The sequence below is a fragment of the Sapajus apella genome, unplaced genomic scaffold (assembly GCF_009761245.1).
Source record: "Sapajus apella isolate SASKATOON/1434 unplaced genomic scaffold, GSC_monkey_1.0 scaffold78, whole genome shotgun sequence".
Lineage (NCBI taxonomy): Eukaryota > Metazoa > Chordata > Mammalia > Primates > Cebidae > Sapajus > Sapajus apella.
Window position 1 is genome coordinate 1,148,351 of NW_022437018.1, and position 22,558 is coordinate 1,170,908.

At 42.0% G+C, this 22,558-nt stretch overlaps 1 long non-coding RNA gene across 1 annotated transcript in view; it reads right to left on the reverse strand.

The window, feature by feature from the left end:
• Positions 1-22,558, reverse strand: part of LOC116532958 — a 211,728-nt gene that overhangs the window by 73,510 nt on the left and 115,660 nt on the right. The window contains exons 2-3 of the long non-coding RNA XR_004261013.1: positions 4,347-4,463; positions 2,467-2,568 (exon numbers count right to left, since the gene is read on the reverse strand). This is a non-coding gene — a long non-coding RNA (uncharacterized LOC116532958). The remainder of the gene's footprint in view (positions 1-2,466; positions 2,569-4,346; positions 4,464-22,558) is intronic.

Here is a 22,558-nt window from a genome sequence, read left to right on the forward strand (position 1 = left end):
GGAATATTGGCCAGGATTTTTTCCAAAAGTTGGGAGATATCAAGCTTAGAGTCAAGAAGTGCTATAAACCCCAAGCAGGATTACACAAAGGACCACATCTAAACACAAAGTATTTGAACTGACAAAAATCAAACTACAAAGAAAAATCTTTAATAGGCAGAAAATGACACCCTCCTTCAAAACAATGAGATTGACAGTTGACTTTTCAACAGAAATGCTGAATGCCAGAATCCAAAAAGATGATTAATATATTTGAAGAGTTGGAAGGAGATAACCGCCAATTTAGAATTCTATATATAGTGACAATATCCTCATAAAATAAAGCAACATAAAGACAGATTTAGACAAAAAAAAATGAGAGAATTTGTTTCCAGGAGACTTGCATTAAAAAAAATACTAAAAGGAACACTTTATGCAGAAAAAGAAAATACCTTAAATGGAAGCAAAATAGTGCAGGAAGGACTGAAGATCACTGTGAGGGAGGGAAAGCGAGAAAATCTAAACTCTGAGAAAAACAATTATAACATCTTTTGTGGTTTAAAAATATAAAGAGTTATAATACAACAGAAAAAAATAGCATAGAAGGCAATGAGGAATGGTAAAAAGCATTGAAGTGCCGTCAGATTACATGGGAAGCAGTGAAAACTCATGTTAGGAAGACTCATACATTACGAATGCATCTTGAAATGTCTAACCACTAAAACCACCATTAAGGGAGAAAATAGAAAAATGACCTTTAAAATGCTTAATTCAAAAGGCAAGGAATAAAAATTGATATAACAAAATCAGATGATTGATTTAAGCCCAAATATATCCGTAATTACATTAAATATAATGGAACTAAAGACTCCAATTAAAAAGCAGAAATTGTTAGTGTATACAGAACAAAAATCCAATTATATGCTCCTTACAAAGTTTAAGCTTTAAAAGGTGAAGCACAGAGGGCTAGAGTAAAAATACAGAAAAGGCTATATCCTGCAACACTAACCACAAGAAAGCCGATATAACTATTCTAATGTAAGACAAAGTAAACCTGAAGCCAACAGCGTTGCTAGAAATAGATTTTGTTAGAAGATGGAGATGTTATTAAAAGTAAAAAAATAAAATGAAAGAAGAAACTGACAAATTCAACATCACAGTTGGAGGCCAGGTGTGGAGACTTAGGCCTGTACTCACAGCACTTTGGGATGCTGAGGCTGGCAGATCACTTCAGGCCAGGAGTTTGAGACCAGCCTGGCCAACATGGCCATCTCTACTAAAAATACAAAAGAATTAGCTAGGCATGGTGGCATGTGCCTGTAGTGCCAGCTACTCGAAAGGTGAAGGCACAAGAATTGTTTGTACCTGGGAAGCAGAGGTTGCAGTAACACAAGATTACATCCTGTACTCTTGCCTGGGTAACAGTGTTAGAGGACAGAGCAAGACTGTTTAAAAAAAATTACAGCTGGAGATTTTACTCAATAGTCTCTAATAAGCAGATAAAATTGAATAGAGATAATATGAACATGTTAAATACAAACTGACCTATATAGGATAGTCTACAAGAAAAATTGTTTTCCAAGCACACTATATTTGGCAAAATAGACATGTGTTTAAGTTATAAAGAAAGTCAAATTTCAAAAAGGCAAATATTTGATACTATGTATTCAAACAGGAATGAAATTAAGCTTGAAACCAAAAACAAAAATAACTAGCAAAAAAAATGATTGGACTTAGGAAATTAATGTTTCTAAAAACCCATGGGTCAAGGAAGTCAGAAAATATTTTAACCAAACAATGAAAATGATACATCAAGATATAGCCAAGTCAAACAAAAGACAACCTTAAACGCCCATCTTAGAAAAGAATGCCGAAACTCAATCATCTAAAGCAAGTATTTCAGGAAGAGACAGAACAACAAAAAAACCTTTCAGTAAAAAGGGTCGGGCACGGTGGTTCACACCTGTAATTCCAGCACTTTGGGAAGCCAAAGAGGGTGGATCTCTTGAGGTCAGGAGTTTGAGACTGGCATGGCCAATATAATGAAGTCCTGTCTCTACTAAAAATATTACAAAAAATAGCTGGATGTGGTGATGCATGTCTGTAGCCCCAGCTACTCAGGAGGCTGAGGAAGGACAATCACTTGAATCTGGGAAGCCAAGATTCCCTTGAAGAATCTCTTCAATCTGCAGTAAGCAGAGGCATGGGTGCAGGGAGCAACTGGGGGAAGAGTATGGGATAAAGGTGGAGGGATTTTAAAAAGTAGGTAGAGGAAAGACAGCTTTGCCACTTTCCCAGATATGTGATCCTGCTGTCCAGTGATGACAAATGTACTCATATTGATCTAGAATCCTAGCTATCCCAAATCCTATGTGTCCCAGTTTCTGCAACCTAACTTCTGGTCTTACTCTTTCTCCCGACTCTCCTTTCATGCTAAGTTTCTTGAATACTTGGGTACAGTATACAAGTGTCAGGGTTAAAACTGACCTGTTATCAGATGGAGTATTAAGATGACAACACCCAGGCCTCCGTATTGGAACAAAGCCATCTGCACTTTATCCTGAAGGCACCGCAGGATAATCAGACATGCTGGGGAGACCAGAGTGATAACTGTTAGAACACAAAACAAGGCTACATATAACTATGCTATTTGTGGTATAAACTTCCAAACGTGTGAAACAAAATCAGGAAAACAAAGTTTTCTGAAGTAGGGGAAAACCTTAAATGGGCATTGTTTTTCCATTGGAAAGAACAGAACAAACAATTTCACACTATAAAGAAACATAGTAACACAGAAAAACCTGAGGAAAATACTCAGAGGGGAAAATAGTGACTGTTCATGTTACTCAAGCTATATTGATTGGAAACCAAACCAACCAACCAATGTAGTTAGACAACCAGTTGATGCAGTTTTGGAAGAATGCATCAAGCTTGTTGCTTAATCACAATTTTGGTTTTTGACAAAGCTCAACAAAGCATGAAAGAATCTCTCTTCATCAGAAAATTGGGAAGGTTCAATAGTTATTCAAAGGAATTAGTTTCAAACAAATAATTTGGAAGTCCCAAAAGTAAGTCTAGAAGTAGGGCCAAAGACCAAGAGTGTTCTCTGTGGTTTTTCCCTTGATAGCTGGCTTCTGCCGGACTTTTGCTGTGCTTTTGTCTATGGTTATTTTGGATGACATTCCTCTTGTCACATTAAGACTTTCTAGGGGGTTTCTGCTGGGTTCTTAACTAGTACATGCTCAAATGCCTTCTGTTTGACATCTTCTCTGAGATGAAAACAAGCCAACTGAAATTGTCAAGAATGTTGGGTTGGGTATAATTGATTAGAAAATGCCTGTCCTCTTTTTTGACTAGTTGGCACTAGATTTGGGACCAAAGTCATCCGTTTACTGCCTGTAAACATTTTGTTGACCTGAGAAAAATAGGTTCATGAAGCTATTTGCATATTCTGATACAGAAACACTGTGGAAAGGATTTTGTTGGGTAATTTTGAAGATTTGGGCTCTCATTCACCAAATATTTATTGAAAGCCTACATTTCAGATATGATATGCTTTGGGGGAACGTTTAGGGAAGTGTCTTTTTTTTTTTTTGAGACAGAGTTTCGCTCTTGTTACCCAGGCTGGAGTGCAATGGCGCGATCTTGGCTCACCGCAACCTCCGCCTCCTGGGTTCAGGCAATTCTCCTGCCTCAGCCTCCTGAGTAGCTGGGATTACAGGCATGCACCACCATGCCCAGCTAATTTTTTGTAGTTTTAGTAGAGACGGGGTTTCACCATGTTGACCAGGATGGTCTCGATCTCTTGACCTCGTGATCCACCCGCCTCGGCCTCCTAAAGTGCTGTGATTACAGGCGTGAGCCACTGGGAAGTGTCTTTCAAACTGAACATCAAGGTGTTAATAGATGTTCCTCTGACAAAATGGTTTCTGGCCACATGAGCTTGCAACAAACTTTCTTCGAATCTTAGCACATATTAGAATGATAAAGTTCCTAAGTCTTACAGCAAAGAAACTCGATTAATTTTGCTTTGTTTAACCCAGTGTGTCCTTTTACCTTAATATTTTTCTGACCATGGAACCCCCTATTCTAGAACATTCAATTATATCTCATGAGATAGCAGGGGGTTCTAGGGAAAGGGAATGGAATCAGCTCTCTGCCCTCCTGTTATCTATTGAAGGGTAGAAATGAAAGAACCTTCATAGCATATCATGTATTAGACAAGTGCTGAACAAAAAATGTGTGTTGCAAGGAATCTGGTAATAAAACGTGTTAATGGCAGAACAACAACAACAAAAATAACCCATGTCAACATTTTGCCAAAGGATTTCTCTCCTTTTCTCTGACTCCTAGTCATAATCCATTACCTTTCTTGAGCCCCAGGCACAGAGAAGTAATAGTTCCTTTTCCTTGAACTCTTCTTGTAAGCCATAATCTTTTGTTTCTGCCAGTTTCCTTAATGACTTTGTTGTTGCTCATACAACCTGTGTCAAAAAGAGGTTTGGCTTTAAACTCTTTCAGTATGAGCAAGCATCACTGAGTCAAATCTGACTAAAATATGAAGATAAATTTGGAGATAGATTCTCAATGTGGTTGGTGGATGTACAGCCAGGAATCAGTCCCAAATCCTAAGAGTGTGGGCAGAAAGCCAGAGAATTTCCCCAAGTAGAGGGTCAAGTTAGTTGTTTCAAGAGTCAATGGGATCAGTAAATGCTAGGTGGTGAGGGTCAAATAGTCTGGTGAATATACCCTGGGAGTCTGAAACGTTGAATGGAGAAGAGTCTCTACACTGAAAAGAGCATTCGTAGCTCTCAGAATTGGGGGAGAGTGAAGAAATTTCTCTGGGAATCTTAGTTCAACTTTGGATTTCAAAATAAACTCTAGGAAAATATCCGGTAAAAAAATGTTCTGCGAGTTTTCAGGTGCCTCCAGATAGAGGGTGGTGGTATCTTGTCTCCTAATGCAGTTCAAAAGCAAAATACTGTTGCACCAGAGAGCACAGAAAATTAACACTAAGACAAAGGTGTGCCAAATTGCAGGGTCTTTATTGCCAGTGGCCACAGAGGACTCATGTCTCTCCAACCCATGGCCCCGAGCTTAGGGGGAGCAAGGCATTTAAGCTGCAAAACCATGTTTTTGTTCGGGGTGCACAGGGTGTGCAAGGCAAGCTGTCTGTATAGAAGCTAAAGTCAGCTGTTGTTGCAAGGGGAGGGGGGTAGCAGGAATTTTTTTACTGCTAGTGGAAATTTTTTACCCTTAGAAAATAACACTTGAGAATTGCAGTACACTAACAGTTCTAAGAACTACACCTCTGCCCAGGGCCCAGGTGGCTTCTCTGTAAGATGGCAATGCTTAGGCTTCTGTTTTAGCCCCTTATTCCCCCCGTTTTGTACATGAATTACATTGATTCCCTAATTAAGACTGTTTGGTTAGTCTGGCTCAAGGGCCCATACTGGGATTTTTAAGACCATTAACTTTACAGAATTGATTTTTGTCTGGATTTTGAGTAGCTGATTTAAAAAGGCAAGGGCTAAACATTAATTTTAATATGTGTAGGGTTAGGGGTTCTGCCAATCAAGTGAGTGGGGGAGGTAAGCCAGGGGAACCAAGAACATTTTTTGATACCAACTTTTAGAAGCTTTTTGGAGGTGTTTTTTGGGTTTTAGATTTTGCCTAATTAGGGTAAGGCTGTTTCAGTTAAGTCCAGATTTATTAGCGTAAAAACAGCATTGCTTATTGAGAGCTGCACAGAGCCCCCCCCCCCACCTTGTTTTATGAACAGTAAGTTCAGCCCCCGTCTATTTTGGAGTACCATTTTGGCTAGGGAGTTTACCTGACTATTTTACCCATCCGTATATACCCTGAGCCCCCAAGTTTGCCCTGTTGTCCATTTACTATTTGGGGTAGTTATTTTTGACTGGGTTACAGGACCCGGCAGGGCACTGGCATGGGGGAAGACAACCCGCTGAAAAGAGATGAGTTTTTGTTTTTGATATATTTTGATATGGTAGAGATAGTTTTATAACCCCAGTGGGGACAAAGGAACTTACATTTTTACTTTTACTTTTGTGGGGTGGACCCCGGACACAGATATAATCTGTAAGTTTGAAGTTGTTGCTCTGCCCTTGCACTGCCACACCCGGCTATATTTTTTGTCCTAGGATTTATGTTTGGGGTCAGGAACGGGCCCAGGAGGGCACAGTTTTAAGGTGAAGACAAAGGGGTTTTTTGGGGTGTACTTAAGGGTTATGTTGATAAGAGGGGATTTGTTTTATTAGGGAACATACTCTCCTGTGGAGCCCACAGTAAAAATTGATAGGTGGGCTTTAGTGGGGGTTTGCCATGGGGGCTTAGAGCCAGGGTTAGGGAGGTAAGAGAGGTGATTGTGAAGAGCATAAAAGTTTCAGCTTTAGCTAATTTAGTGATGAGTGGTTGACACTTTTTCTGATGGGGCAGTCTTGACTTGGGTGTGATGAATCTAGGCCGTCAGTCCGTTTACCTTAAGTGCAGTGGGAGTGGTTAGGATAACTCTAGGGTCCCTTTTAATGGGGAGTTAGACTGAAATTTAGCAAGGACAGTTTTTAGGCTGGAAGGAATGTGCTAGCTGGTCTTCGAGGTTTACTGGTATGGGTTTGAGCGTCTGATGAGCTGGTGCACTTGGGATTGAACAGACTGGAATGCCTGTAACGACTTAAGGAGAGCATGGTTATGGACTTTAGCCTGCACTGTGTCCGTGGGTTTGCGGAGTAAGGGAGGAGGTTTGCCAAACATGATTTTATAGGGGGAGAAACCTTTTTGGTAGGGGGTGCATTGGACACGGACGAGGACAAAAGCCGGCTGACCCAGTTTTTTTAAAAACAAAAAACAAACAAACAAAAAAAACACCAGTTTTTAGGATGAACTTTTTTTTTATGGTCTATTTTTTCAACCTGCCCCGAATTCTGTGGGCGATAGGCAGTGTAGTTTTTACGATATGCCCAGGGCTTTGGCCAGGCCCTGAGACACTTGTGCTGTAAATGCGGGGCTATTATTTTAGAGTTAGGGGCAAGCTAAACCGAGGGACCAGATCCTGTAATAGTTTTTTGCAATCACTAAAGCGGTCTTAGACCTAGGGGAAGGGCTTGACCCATTTGGAGTATGTGTTTACAAATATAAGAAGGCATTTGTAGCTGCTTACCAGGGGCTTTACTCCAGCGAAATTTCCCAGTGCTCTCCAGGGCTAGTTCCCCTAAGTTTTATTCCTGCCCGATTAAACCTATTGCCTCCTGGATTTACCCTGGCACATACATCGCATTGAGTTGTGGTTTTCCTGACAAATTTGTGTAGATGTGGAATGTGGTACCTGGCCCTCAGCAGCTTAGTTTTTTTGTCCTAAGTGTGTTTTGGTGTGTGTCCCTAACTAGGGCCCGTCCTCAAGTCTCGGGGACAATCCTTGTGTCTGGCAGAATTTACCATTCTAGGGGGACAGAATTGGGGCTGGTAGAATTACAAGTGAGAGGGCCACCCTATATGTTACCCAGGCAGGGAGGTGGGCCATGCACAGTAGGGGGCTGGAGATTTTAAAGAAGGATGTTGTAAGCTTTAATGGGAGCTGACAGACTTGTGCTTTTTAGAAGGTATTTATGGGAGGATTTTTTGAGCTAGCACAGAAGTGAGAAAAGACAGGGTGTACAGCCCCTGTAACTGGTTACACCAGAGGGTTTTTTCCCCCCTCTTGGTTACTTCCAGATCTTAGGCCTGAGGCCTACTTTCCACAGGAACTGGATGCAAAGTACTACAACTCTTATTAGGAGAGGCACTTGCTTCAAGCCTGCCATACAGCATATGCCCGTTTAGGCAGGGACACCATCACCTAGATTTTTGATTTTTGTCATAGTCTGGCTGTTTTTCCATGTATTTTGCTCTGCTTTAGGCATTCCTTCTACTATAAGCTACTATATCAATTAGTACTAGACGTGTTAGTATAGCTTCGACTACATGCAGGGTTATATAAAGGAAACAGCTGAGTAATATTACTATAAACTAAGATGTTTAGGCACTGGTTGTGCCTGGGGTCTGGACAGTTTTCCTCAGTGCCCATGGGGAGTGTTACCCACATATTAGGATGGGCCTGGGTATGGGCCTTTTAACCGCCCCCCTTAACCCCTGCTGAAAGATACTGGTGAACAGTGTTTAGAGCCTGGTGACCCTCTGAGGTGTTGCGGTCCCATTGGGGTTAGGTAGAAGGGAAAATGTCTTTAATCTGGTCCCGGTTTTCCTTTATCGTACCTTCCACTGGACCTATAATAGCCTTAAGGGCCTCCTGTTTAATTCTGCTTTTCTCTTCGGTGGTAAACAGAATGAGAAATAACTGCTGACAGTCATCCCAAGTGGGGTGGTGAGTCTGCAGAACAGACTTCAGGAGTCCTGTGAGTGCCTGAGCCTTTATAGAGAACAGAGGGTGCTGAGCCTTTTAATTGTACAAGTTACTTGAGGAAACGGGGATGTGGACAAAGAATGGGTGACCCCAGCTACTGCCTTCCATCAGGGGTGCCTCTCAGAGGGGAACCCTGGGTGGGTGTGGGGCCCTGCTGCAGGTATGCAGTGGGGACAAGGGCTGGCCACTGGTGCTGTCCAGGGTCGGGTGTTAAAGTTCTTGTCGAGAAGGCCTAGGGTAAGGTAGGGGCAACTCATGGTTCCCCACGGCCCTTTGTATGCATTTGATTAACCATGGTGGGGGGTGTTGGACCAGATCCAGCCACTGATCAATGTATGGGTATTAGCGTTTGGATTATAGGTTCTCGTGTCTGGCTACCCCACTCCAAATGATGGCCATTTTAGCTTATACAATATGCGGAGTTTTTCCGTTTTTTTTTTCCCCCCCCCCCATATTGTCCTGAAAACCCCACTTTGAAATTGGCTGTCATGCATTGGAGGGGTGCAGGGTCAGGAGCTAGATGACACCATTTGGTTTTTCTCAGGGTCCTGATACCAGTTTTAACTATGCTTTCTTCCTGTTTTAAGCCAATTTAGATAGAAAAGTTTTGCTGTAGAGTGTCAATTTTAAGCAAGACAAAGTTTTACAGCTTTTAGCTTTTGAATTTTCCCAAGAGGCTTCCTTGTAAATTTAAGGCTGGCTCCACTGAGGATTTGAACCAGTAGCCTTGCAGTTGCAGGCCCTATACCTTAACTACTGTGCTAACAGGCCACTTGTAGTAAAGGCAGGCAGAAGGCTTTTTTGAGTCATGTTTTGGATGCAAATACTGCACCCTGAGGCAGTGGCCTGGTGAAAGCCAGGCATGGCTGGCGGTTGGCAGAGGAAGGAAAAAAACACTTTTGGTGTCAGTTTAAAACTGAGCTTGCAGCTGCCCTGAGCTCACAGCCGCTAGGTGGCTGCAGGGTCGCCTTGACACAGGGACCCTAAAAAGCATTAAATTTCTCTCCCTCTCATTCTTTTTCTCTCCTCTTCCCCTCCCCCCTACTTTCTTGTTCTCTTATCTCTTTTGACAGAAGAGACAACTACTCTTTTTACCCTAAATGGGTGAAAAAGGGCTGGTAGTTTTATTGAAGGTTCGATTCCCTAAGACAGAATAATTACAGCCAAGTTGCTGAGGACAGAATTTTTTGGACGTGAAACAAGAGGAAGAATGAGGCCTCAATGATAGAATAAGAAAAGGAAAGAGAACAGATTTTCAGGGGTGTAAACTACATTAGGTTTTTTTGAAGTTAATGGTTATTTAGCCAATGGAGACTATTGTTCACCTCAAGACTAACAGGTTTAAACCACTGAACATTAGCCAAACAGGAGTCTAACAAAACTGGTGAATCTACAGTGAAGACGGAACCACATAGGATTGACAAAGGATGGGGGCCCCCCAGATGGAAAACCAGCTTCATGCCTGCCCGGCCACGTCCCCAGAGGGATATTTTAAGACGTTTTGGCTAAGGTGTACCCATATAAACCCTAGGCCTGGTCACTTCAGAATTTTTGGTTTGGAGATGAATTACTGTTATGCCTTATGATGCTCCCGTGGAACCACAGGTGAAGGCCCTCACAAGCCCCGTAGCTTACTGGCCATGGGACTATAAATACACATTCATTTTCACACTCAGAGGTTACAGAAAACAGCTGAACACTAATACCAGAGCCTCTGCACAATCAGAGGTTACAGAAATACCAGAGCCTCGGGCAACATCTTGGGGAGGCTTGCCTGGTCAGTTGCAATGACTGCATCCGGTCCCCTGACTCAGGCTACAGATACAGGTGGACCGGTCCCCAGATTCTAGAACAGACTTACCTTCGGAGGTTTCCAGGACCCTGAAGAATTTTGGGTGAATGTTGGCAGCTTGGTTACAGTTGCCACAGGGCCAGAACCCTGGGGTCCTTGAGTGTCTCAGGGCACCTCCCCCTAGAAATCCCTGGGGTGAGGGCAACCACCTGGCCGAGAATCTGAGATGGCTTTGTCTGGTGATGGACTGAGATATATCTTGCTGGGGCCTCCAAAATGTTGCACCAGAGCAAGCACAGAAACTTAACACTAAGACAAAAGTGTGCCAAATTACAGGGCCTTTATTGCTGGCAGCCATGGAGGACTCCTGTCTCTCCCACCCGTAGCCCCAAGCTCAGAGGGAGCAAGGCATTTAAGCTGCAAAACCATTTTTGTTCAGGGGGGCACAGGGGTGTGCAAGGCAAGCTGTATGTATAGAAGCTAAAGTCAGCTGTTTGTTGCAAGGGGAGTGGGGTAGCAGTGGAAATTTTTAACCCTTAGAAAGTGACACTTGAGAATTGCAGTACATTAATAGTTCTGAGAACTACACCTCTGCCCAGGGCCCAGGTGGCTTTTCTGTAAGATGGCAGTGCTTAGGCTTCTGTTTTAGCCCTTAATACCATAGTTTCCATTTGTCTTCAGGTTCACCTTTTTATGGTTTGTTACCCATAGTCAACTGCAGTTCTGAAAACATTAAATGGAAAACTCCAGAAATAAAAAAATTTGTAAATTTTAAATGCTGCATCATAACCTCACTATCTCACCACATAGGCATTTCATTGTCTCACATTATCACAAGAGTTCAGTATAAGATATGCTGAGGGAGATGACATTTGCATAACTTATTCACAGTATATTGTTGTAACTCCTTTTTATTAATACTGTTAATTTCTCAATGTATCTAACTTATGTATTAAAGATAAATGTATGTTTAGGGAAAAAACATAATATTTGTAGGGTTTTATACTGTCCCTGGTTTCAGGCATCCACTAAGGGTCTTGGAACATATTCCCTATTACTAAGATAGAACTACTGTAGGGCTGTATGGAACAAGTGTTTTGAAAAGTAAAAATACTCCACTAACAAAATGTATTGCTAGTAAATTGAGTGTTTCATATATGCTATTTCCCATCTGGTTTGGGAACATAAAGATGTGTTGCTCCAAAAGCTTTGTTCACATTCATCTTTTCAAAGACCCACTGATAGGCACTTTACTAGGAGTCCAGCCCTTGAAGGGCATCCATACCAAGGGGGGTGGGGACAGTCCATACTTTTAATAGTGCTGAAATGGGCACCTGCACACGTGTGATGGGAGCATAGAGATAGGAGCAATGGAGTCTACCCTATGTTTGGGGAAAAGAGATTGTTTTGGGTATTTACAGAAGGCTCTCTAGAGGAAGGGATGCTTGAACTAAGTCCTTATAAAATAATGGTTAGCTTCCAGTTGTATGAGGGATAAGATTGGGGAAAAAAGACTAGGAAAGACATTCTGTGTAGAGGAAGCAATGTGACCAAGTCATAAAAGCAGGAAACCTAGCCACTCTATAAGGTGTCTGCATAGAACGTAAGTAGAACTAAGGGTAGACAGTGCATTTGCTTTCTAATCCTTGCACAACAGAATAAACTTAGTAGCTTAAAACACAAAGTTATTATTGTATAGTTCTGTGGCTCAGAAGTCCGACAGGGGTCTCCTGGGGGCTAAAATAAGGTATGGTGAGGCAGCATTCTGTTCTAGAGGCTCTGGAGAAGAATCTGCTCCCTTGTGTTTTACAGCTCCTAGGGACTGCCCAGATTTCATGGCTGGTGCCCACCCCCTCCATCTTTAAAGCCAGCCATATAGCATCTGTGTCCCTACAGGGACAACTGGGAATGTCTCTCCACTTTTGATGATTCCTGTAAGTAAATTGGGCTTACATAGATAATCCAAGATAGTCTCCCTATGTCAATGTCCATACTCAATCACATCTGCAAAATCTCTTGCCATGCCAGATAACATACTCACAGGTTCTGGGGATTAGTGTGTGGGCATCTTTGGAGGAAGACTTCTGAAACTTACTGCAGGCAGGAATGGCTCTGATGAGGTAGGCAAGGACCACACCATGGATGGAAGGCCCTGTCTGCCATGCTCAGGAGCTAGTTCTGACTTCTCTCTTCTCGTTTGGATTGACTCCCTTGCCAGTGCTCTGCTGTTTGGGGACTGGAGCCAGTTTCTGGTCTCTATGGCTCATTGATAAAAAGTAGTTGAGGACTAATTACTTTTCATTACTCTCGATGGTGTCCCTGACCCCAAGGCAACTTAACCCCTGCACAACAGTAACTACAAAGTTATGTCTCCTCTACTATATATCTGGAGATACACAAGATAAAAGGGACTGACTTCCTATGGATTCTACCAAGCCTGTTTCTGCCAGCTACTACCATCCTTTATATTTGATTTTCAGCTAAGTGCATATCACATGACAGATTCTACATATATTCCCTTCAATTGACCTAATTATGAATTTATAAAATTAAAATTAATCCTGAGTCAGTTCTTTAAATCTTATTTGATATCTTACAGAAACAGATCTTTGAGAAAATCCAGTATTGCTCAAGCTTTTGTCCTCTTTCCATACTATTCTTATGCTCAGTTAATCTTCCTTAGTAATCTCTCATTAGGCGATTCTTAATGGAACATAACCTATGGTTTCACAATAATTGATCTAGTCAATTTCCATAATGTTAAGAACTAAGAAGAAACTGACACCCAGATAGATGAAGCATGACTTGCCCAACATCACATAGCTACTTAGCCAAAAATCTAGGATTTGACCTTGATATCACTTGTCTATACTTATAAGCTTTAGATTTTATATAATTTGGTTTCAAACTTATCAAGCTTTTCAATGATCTGTTAAAAGCAGAATCATTTTTTCCAGTCTGTTGGCATTTTTGCTTTAGCCCTACATTTTAGAAGCTTTAACCATCTTTGCTGGGAAAGTAACATCTAAGGACACAGGGAGTCTCTATGCCCCACACCACCTCATTTTAACAAAGAAATTAGCTTTGTTGACCTATGTTTTTGAAAATCTTGTTCTCTCTCCTGGAGCTCACATTCCCTTCACTTCCCTGCTTGCTTCTAGTTTTTAATTTCATCCCTTACTCTACATGCCTCCTGGGTCTAATACTCACAAACGGCAGACACAAATAGCTGTAGCAGTGGATGTTGATTTAGATGCTTGGCCACGTTTTTGCTTGGGTCTTCTGAGTCTTTCCCCCAGATGCTTAATGAATTTTCCTCCTCCTTGATCTATTTTTTCCTCTCCAAAGAAAATGTGCTTAGCTTCATCCACATCCCAGTTATCTGTCACCACACGCAGAGAAGGGGCTTCCCAAAAAAGATGGCTATATTGAGCATTTATGTAGCACCTTCCCCCTCAACAATTGAAAACCTTCCGTAGGGGAGAGATTTGCTGTCTTTATTACATGGCTGATGAGAAATGGAGGTGGGTAGGAGGAGATGATACTAGAAGGTGGGAAGATATATTATCAGTTAGTTACACTTTACAGATGGAGCAACCAAAGTAGAGATTAGGTCTATCCAACTATTTCCCTTTATCATTTGGGGCCTTAGGGGAGGTCGTAATATTGGAACATTGATCAGCACATTGGCTTGCCAAGAAATCAACCCAATCCTCTAGTGAAGATACCCAAAATAGAGGTTCTTCACAGCCCACAGATGAAAGCATCTTAATATTTATTCAGGGCAAGCTGCTTCAGAACATAGTATGGCACTTTAATGAAAGGCACTGTGTATGGCCACAATGTCCTGGGCTCAAACCCTATTCTCCTTCCACCCAAGTCGCTAGGAGCTCTTATTTTCTCATCTGTGAAGCAGAAATAGGCAAATATGATTTTCAGGTTTGTTTTCAGGTTTAAGTAATGAAACACACTTTAGCACATTAGAAAACCAAGGGGAAAGATCCAACATAAAGCAAGAGATTGAAGACAGGGAGAGAAGGGATAATTTGTAAAGCAAGATCTCTTCCCGACGCAGCAGGGCAGGGAACGATGGAGGGGTAAAGCCTTGTTTAGAAAGAAGGGCCCCTTTTCTGCAGTGGCAGGAGGCAAGATGGAAGAATGGCTGTGTAAGTGCATGGGTTTGTAAATGTGTTGGTGGGAAGTTGGAGGATGTCCTCTCAGAATATCTCTTCTCTATGAAGTAGGAGTGATGCCATCTGCCTTGAGTATCGGGTGGTGTGAGGAAGTTGGAGGGTTGAAGATAGTGGAAAAGGTATGGAATCCTCACCATGGAGAATTGGAGAGGTGATGAAAACTTGGCAATTTTCTTGGCAGTGTTTTATATCCTGCTGAGGATGCTGACATGCACACACCATGACAACACTCTGCCCTTGCTGCATTTTCTGCAGTGATGCTCAGCAACTTTGGTCAATAGTTGCATTCACTCAGGCCAAGTAAATGTGATGAAGGGATAGTAGGCAAAGGAACTGAAGAAATTCATAAAAGAATGGTTTAAGTAACAGCATATTAAGTATAAGTAGGACACGAAGGAAGTGAAGGGAGGAGGAAGGGGGACACTGATATTCTGAGTCAGTGAAATAAGAGAGAAATTGTAAAGGTAATCAAATGAGTTCGAAGAGATGGTTTAATTTAAATAACTCAATGAGTCACATAAAATGGGAGGTGTCTGAATTCTTGATTTTGAAGGTAGGACAATGGTTCCAGCTGCTAACAAGGCGCAAAGAAGGGCAATGAAAGCACATAACCAAAGTTCGGAGTAGAGAAGATCACTGGAGACGAGTTCAAGAAAGTGAGCAGCCAGGATGTTGGCTATTACCATAGATAATAAAATCACACAGGATACCAATATTAGGATCTGGGTATGGAACCCAAGATTTTGTAGACAGTAGTGACAGAGAAGAATTGAAGATGGTAGAGCCAAAAGCATGAGTCTCAGTGGAGCTGGGGGTTTTGCAACAGGATGTAGGAGCAGCAGTCTGGAGATGGCAATGGAATAACGAGAACACTGGCTCTAGACTGCCCAACATGTGATCAATCGCACTATGTCATTGAGCAAATCCTCCTTGAAAAAGCTGGACAAAGCTATGTCTTCAGATCGGCCCACATCCTGCAAAATGGGGATAATACCTACACTTTCAGGTTATCAGGGTTAAATAAGATCTATGTTGAAACGTCATATATATAATGATTGTATTGTTTTTAAATACAACCAACAATGCACAAGACACTACGCTAAGTATTTTGTGTACTATCTCAATCCTAGTAGTCTGATGGATCAGGTACTATTATCTGCATTTATAAATGAAGAATCTGGGTTTTGCAAGGGTTAAATAACTTGCACAGGCCATTCAGCTCAGAAGTGCAAATGTGAGCCCAACCAGTCTGGGGTCAGAGCCCACACCTCAACACTATTATATGCTGACGTTTTCTTTTACTTTGGTTAGAAACAACTGTATCAGGTTGGCCATATGAACAAAACTTGATATGAATTTATTTTGAAATAAACTAAACCTAAATTAAGTCAGGCTCTGAGCAAGACAATTTTGGGGTAAACATGGAAACTCTCAGAACTGTAGTGTTTATGCTATTTTCAGCATGAAAATCCCATTACCATCATACCCTGCTTGTAGGGCCGGGCAAGGGGATTAAGGCCAGTCAATAACTTTATTGAGCTTGTGTCTCAAGTCAAGTCTACCAAGCTATTTGGGACTGTTTGATCTTGACTGATGAGTTAGAAATAACAGGATGAGTCATGAATGAGATGAAAATGAAGTCAGAGTAAGTGCAGCAGCTAATAGGTGGAAATAAAAGGAAATATATTGGCAGACATGGAATGATGGTGTAGTGAGGGGGAAACGTGGGCTCCAGTCACCTGCATCTCCTTGATGTAAACTTGAGAAGGGATGGTGGAGGGGACTGTTACATCTCTCATGGGTTTTGCAACAGGGGAATTGTCACTTGCGTTGTCACACTGTCTCCAAGCCATCAGAGGACAGCCAGAGCACAAATTGCAGTCCAGAATTTCCAAGAACTGAGTTTTTCCCCCAAGAGAAAAGGAGGCAGTGGTAATGGTAATGTCCAAATCACAAGAACCTTCATCTGGCCTCAGGTGCTTCATTTGGACCTCCCAGTCCTCATTGAAGCCACACACTAAAATTGAGTAAACACGAGTATTCTCATTTTGTCTCCTAGGAGCAAAGGTCTGTATATCTTGATGCAGTCCTCTGTAACTTCGATGTCCCGGTGGTGCCATTGCCCATGGGGACTGTGTTGAGATAGAAAGCATACACAGGGATTCAGGTGTCAACCAATGACATTCCAGATCATGTCTGTGGGTTGAAGGATGGTGGGTATCAGTCTCCTAGGGGCTGAGTCACAAGAAGGGTTCAATTGAATATTAATATTGCTATTACCCATTTTTCAAGAGGAAATTTTTTCTCCACTGTATAGAAAAGTTTATGCCAGAAGAGGCAATATTTTATTACAACCCTGAAGGTACTAAAATAGTACCCCCAACTGATCCAGAATCCTCTGGGACTTGATAGTATTTTCCTTTGCCAGATCGCTGGGCAATAATGGTCTCAGACATGCAGTAAAGGTGTTATTTTTCCAAATTATGGAACCAAATGACCAGCCTGGAGCTATTCATTAGCTGGTGGTACTGTTTTGAGTAAAGAAAATTTTTAAAAATAGATTCCGAGCCTAAGTTCCAGGGAAATTTAAAAAAAAAAAAAAAAGTACCCAGTGAGAACTTCCAGGCAGCCACATCTTTGTTTCAGAAGTCCAGTCCCTAAAGTGCTCTGTTCTGAGAACTGTTAAGGAAAGATGAAACTCTTCTGGCAGGTACTAGGATGTTTGGTTTGTTTTGACTCTGCATTGATCTCAGGAATGTTAACAGGCGTGTTTTCATGCAAACCACACAATAAAATGACGACTATACTTAAATCTAGTCCCTTGGGGTAGCTAAAAAAAAATTTTTTTTTTTTAAGAATGCGTCTATTGGAAAACCTAGTGCTTCTCTAGCCAATTCTGCCAGATTCAGAGGAGGCCTTTCTGGAAGGCTCTACACTGATCCTGTCAATTCTTATTAGGATGGCAGTTCCTGGTTCCTTCCATTATGGTTTGTCAGTTTTTCCATTAAAGATCATGGCTTTTCAGGACACAAACGTCTGGTGTGTTTCAAATCCCTCAGAATCTTGCCGATGGCGTATAATTTAATGGCAGGCAGTGCATGTCTTGTACCACATCTTTGCCTAACTTTTTGGTGTGAAATTCCAAGTTTTATAAATCCAGTCTTTGCCTCACAATCCTGTACAGCTGTTTTCAGATCCAGGAAATCCTTGGACAGAAAGCAGATACGTTTTCTGGGATGTGATGAGCTTCATACAAGGGGGTAAGAGATTCCAGGCATGTAAACTTGAACAAGTCTCAATTCTTTCATTTCCTTTTGGAAAAAGTCAAGGTCAACACTGTTGACCAGATGTACTTCAGTTAGCATCCAGAATTGCTATTAAGAACAAAAAGGCTGATTTTGTCAGGAGGGCTGGGTTAGAGTCCAGACCCTTCCACCGATTAGCTGTATGGCCCAGGGTGGTCATTTAGGCCCTGTGGGAAATAGTTTCCCCTTGGGTAAAATGAAATGGTTGGACATGTTGAAATCTATGCCCCTCCTAGCTTCTGGAAGCCAGAAGTTTCCAGAGAAAATGAAAATGTTTGTCAGCGGTTTCATAGTACTACCCCATACCACCAGTAGATGGCAGACTTGCATTAGAGTCTGAAATTGATACCACACTATGATACTGGTCACATTGTCAAGGTAGGTACAATTTAACGATTAAAAAAAAAAAACGTTCTTAACCAGCAGGCTCATGGACTCCTAGGCAAAGTTTTTTGTTTCTATTAAGCTTGATGAAGACTCCATACTTGCCCAAATGCCATCTTTTAAACTGTGCTTGGGAAGGCAATATATCCATTGGAGCAAACCATACATTTCTCACTCACTCCCATTAATTCATTCAAAATGATTTGCCTGATGTTCAGTGTTCCAGGTTTGGGCTCAGTGATGGGGATACAGAGATAAACAAGACAGTCGCTGCACTCAGGAATCTCATCCCCCAGAGGAATGAAATAGCCACTGAACAAGTAGTTGTCACTGTGGTGCAAGTCCACTGAGAAGTACATACTAGGCAATGTGACGTGGATGCTGGAGGAGTGACAGGAATAACTTCCCCATGAAGTAACTGGATGTATGAGAATGAGTAAGGGCTGGCTTAGCAGACAGGAAATTAATTGGGGAGAGAAGTGGTTCAGGCAGAAGAAACAGCAGGCGTGACGCTACATAGGGAAAGGGGAAAGAGCAGTACAGAAGCTCAAAGCAGCTGGAATCACTATGGCATTGACTCAGGCAGGGAATAAGATGAGGAAACCAGATTTCATGGGTGGAGGAGGCTATAGACTGCAAAGGAGAACACAGATTTCATAGAATTCTTGATTTCTCCATGATGTTAAGGGCGATTTTTATCAGATTAGTTAGCAGGTATCCTGGTGAGTAAAGAAGCATGGTACAACAGTAAAAGAATGGGCTCATTTTGACTGGGAAGTTGCAGGAGGAAAAGAAAACTTTTCTTGGTCATAAGGGTCATAGGTAACACTTCTATAACAGAAGATTAACAAGAGAAAATAAATTTAATCAAAGTTTTACATTACAGGACGCTTTAGAAGGGAAGACCCAAAGACCCAGAGAGCTGATTTTTTTTTTTGAGATGGTGTCTTGCTCTTTGCCCAGGCTGGAGTGCAGTGGCATGATCTTGGCTCAATGCAACCTCTGCCTCCTGGATTCAAGTGGTTCTCCTGCCTCAGCCTCCTGAGTAGCTGGGACTACAGGCACACATCATCATGCCCGGCTAAATTTTGTATTTTTAGTAGAGACATGGGGTTTCACATGTTGGTCAGGCTGGTATCGAACTCCTGACTTCGTGATCTGCCCACCTTAGCCTCCCAAAGTGCTAGGATTACTGGCATGAGGCACTGCGTCCGGCCGAGAAAACTTTTTATGCTTAGGTTTGTTGAGTAGAAAGCTATGTAGAAATGTGCTCCAGCAAAATGGTATGATCTAATGCTAATAGGCTCAGGTGGAGAACCAAGAATGGCCTGTCTATTCAGATTCCTCTTGGCCTCTCTCTGCAGCACTCATTCTTCCCAGGTATGGGACAGGACCCCTCTGGAATGAGGGCCTTCGAGATGTTTCAGTAGTTTTCAGGCATGAGCAGGGCAGGAGAGGGCTCACCCCTCCCCACATACACACATGAGGAATGGAATGTCAGGTGACCATCAGGTGATGGTCAGGCTGTTAACTAAGATAATTTGTCATAGCCAGCACCTGGGAAGGACAGTTTCCCAACAGAAAAAAAAAACCCAAACCAGTGAGCGGTAGTTTCCCAATACTTCAGGAGTTTGGCAAGTGGCCTCAAATAAGCACGTGAAGAGGCAAAATGGCAGAGTTTAACTTATATAATCTTCCTCTAGGAATGCTAGACTGGTAAGGGAAGAACACATTAAGTGAACATGTGTACAACTCCAGTAAACACTGTGCAGGTTCCCCACCCAGGTGCTAGCAGGCTACTGCACACATGGACAGCCTGCTCTGAAGAAGAATCAGCAGGAGTCATGCAAGACACCAGAAGTATGCCAATGTATGAAACCCTAAAGTCAAAAAGTCAAACGCACACTTGATCCTCTCGAGTCACCTGCATGGCCCTCCTTCCAAGTATACTTTACTTCCTTTCATTTCTGATCTAAAGCTTTATAATTAACTTTCAACTCCTGCTCTAGTTTACCTCAGTCTCTCCTGCCTTATCCCTCTCAGTTGAATATTTTCTTCTGAGGCAAGAATCGAGATTGCTGTAGACCCTTATGGATATGGATTTGCCTCCAGTAACATAGGGAGAAGGGGAAGAATAGCTTTTCCAGATTTTATGGCTTGTTTTGGGAACACAGGATTTCTAGTTCCTATAACTCGCCTTAGGGAAGAGGAATTCTACTTCCTATTGTCTTTCTTTTGGGCAGCAAAGAGATAGGAGAAAGGAAGGCAGGAGGAGGTCATGGAGAACTTGCTTCTGAGACCCTTCCAATGTCATTCAGTTCAAAGGACTGGACTACAATGTGCCAAGGTGCCACACTTTGAAGTATTATGTTCCAAGCCTCAAAGAAGTGGATGAGTAGAACATGATCATTAATATTAGCTTTGATTAGTTTAGATCAAAAGGATATGCACTGCATTTTGGGGATTAATGGCCAACACTCAATGCGGTGGCAAGTAGCCTGTCAGTGACAACAGCTTCTGTCATGTCTGTGTACCATTTGATTTATTCGCCTTAAAACTAATCAGCTAGCTAGCTATATGTCGCACACTGGGATTGCCACTTTCAGTGCAAGAATTGGCAACATGGTGAACCAAAAGAAACATGGAGCTGGCTGAAGGGGTCTGTGCCACCCCTCGTTTTGTCTAGCAAACCCTCACTCATCATGGTTCAATATCAATTAAGCAGTCGTTTTTCTCCGATTATCTGGGCTCTTCAATAACATGGCTGCTTAGCAAATGACACTATGAAGTAGCTCCCAGAGTGTTTCCACTTAGTAAAGGGAACAAATAACATGCTATTATGGATTTTCTGGCTGTAAAACCAAGACAGGTATTAGGTTTTAAAGAATTACAGGCTGAAGTCAAGCAGTCACTTAATTTTAAAAGTGAGGTTAGGTGTGCAATCTACCGAGTATCTTGCAACGGCCATGAAGTTGAAGGTAGTTGTATCTGAACTCACATGACTAGTTCACTGTCCCTGTGCCGTTTTGTTTTAAATACCCAGAATATTATGTACCTCGGTATTTGCTCAGAGCATGCAAAAATCCAGAATCAATAGCTTTCCTTCACTGCCTTTATGTAAAGCTACGCACATTTACATAATGCATTTGTGTGAGAGAAACTAGAGATACTTTGGGGCTACCAGGAATTTTTCATTTAGCTTGTAGTGACATAGCCAGCCCCCCAAAAAACAAGAACTATTTTCAGGGACCTGGCTGTAGTTTAGCAGAATGCCAAGACCAGCCACATTTATAATATTTTTAGCCACCTCCTTCCTTGATCTAACCATACGTCTAACTGTAGGTTACTATGAGGATCTATTTGCAGATGTGAGGCCAGAGTCAGACTTATTATTGTTCATATTTGTGTTCCAGATGTAATATGGTTTTGTACATAGTCACATATGAAATTCACGACACTTAACAATTGAGCCATGCCCCACCCGCTAGGCAGCAAAATAAAGAAAAATAAGGATTCATCAGTAGGTTGGCCAGATTGATTCTAGTGAAAATGGGTTCTAATTGAAACAGTGCTCAGGGCCAGCCTGACCCATCAGTGGGTCAAAACGCTCCTCCACACTACACTTCACACCTTCCTGGCCTGCTATGCTCACCATTGGGGACAATTATGATGGTGCTATTGGTCACAAAATTGTTTTTCCCTCAAACAGAAGAGGTGACCTTCCCACACATTACATGTAAGCACTGGCTCCCTGGACAACTCAGTGCAATAATTAAACTCTACTGTCTTCTCCACTCAATGTTTCCATTCTACATAAAAGTGACTTACTAGCCAACACAAATAGTGAAAAAATCTCCGGTATACCTCATGTTATTAAGGCCAACTCACGGCTTCCAGAAGGTCCAAGGAAAGATTTCAGAAAGGAGCCTAAAGGGTTCTTTGGCTATCTGAAGAATGAACTTCAGAACAGTGACTATTGTCACTGGAATGCTGAGGGTAAGGGAAAGCAGCAGTAGAAATGAAGATCAATGAAGGTCATAGCACTTTCCCAATAGAACTGCGATAAAAGCAATGGAATTTCCTCTTCACATGCCCAGGAGCTTCTAGACAGACAAAATGGGAGCACATGTCACTGCTAGATGACTTTGAAAGGTTTACTATAGACAGGACCAAGAACCATTTTCTACATCTTGTTCCATCAGAGCAGAAAATGTTAGAGCTACAAGGGTCTTATTTCAAGAAGTCTCCTTCAGTTCCCAGATAAAGCAAACTCGAAGGCTGAAGGTCACATGAGAGTTGTGACACAGACCTACCAGGGCAATGAGTTGAACCCACCTCTAATTGCTAGAGAGATCTAATTTTCTCTACACTGCACATTAAAGCAAGCAAGAGAAGCAAGGTGAATAAAGAATCTAGTTGAACGCCCAGGAATTTCTTAGCTTGCCGAAATGGATACTTTCAGGAAAGTCAATTCCCTTAACAGTAAAAT